Raw genomic sequence first — 998 nt, forward strand, 5'->3', positions numbered from 1 at the left:
ACGCGGTATATTCAAAAATTGTTTTCACCTATTGCTATGGTAGTTAATCCGATTATTACGTAACTTCGCCAGCGTATTGGAATAAAACAGGAGGATGTGAGTTCATAAGGGCAATGTCGGGGATTATAGGTCACAATCGATGTGGAGAGATGAGAGGTCCGACCAACAGCCATAGCGAATGGTTCATGTTCAACTAATTCCAGCGGACGGTCTGTGGCTAGTAAGGAATCGTCTTTGACCACATGCGCAGATCTGTCTCGTCAGGAAGATATTTAATATCCCGAATTTATAATAGGCCTATGCCTACCAGTTCCATCGTATAACCGATCTGCTAGAGAATATTTGTTACCATGTTTAATAAATTCGTATTTATCGTATAATAAAATGTAGCCAAATGTATATTATGTGTCACACGGTTTTCTGCTGAACCACTAGCAGGCTATGTTACCACATCTATGACAATGACAAAGGTGAATTTTGATGATTTTTACGATCGTCCGGATGAGCAAATCACTGAATGGGTCTTTAGTTCCCTCCTCTCCTTATCCTGCCAATATTATATGAATCAAAGAAAAATAAAGAAAAGAAACAATAAAAGAAAAACAATAGAATAAATTAAACTAAATATGAAACAAAAATGATCACGAAAGGAGTCTTTAGAAAATGCAAGAAAATATAAATGAAAAGTTTGAACAATATTTTGTTTATAAAAGTTTGTGTGACCGTGATGAGGCTCGAACTCACCATCTTCCGATCTAAAGAACCAAAGTCTTATGCCTTGCCAAGTGAGCTATGCTCGTGAGATGCGAAATGAAGATAAAATAATACATATTGTATACCTGCTTGTGTCGGTAAATAATTTGCTCAAATTCCATAATGATATAATATTGTGGAGGGCGCTAGCGTGAAATATGCTATCATCACAGTCGCTACTATTCCTTGTAGACGGGTTTCTACGGTATAGCTTTTGGTATACCGAGGAGCTATTTAAAAACTCT

Source organism: Amphiura filiformis, chromosome 9 (genome assembly GCF_039555335.1).
Source record: "Amphiura filiformis chromosome 9, Afil_fr2py, whole genome shotgun sequence".
In the NCBI taxonomy this organism is placed as follows: Eukaryota; Metazoa; Echinodermata; class Ophiuroidea; order Amphilepidida; family Amphiuridae; genus Amphiura; species Amphiura filiformis.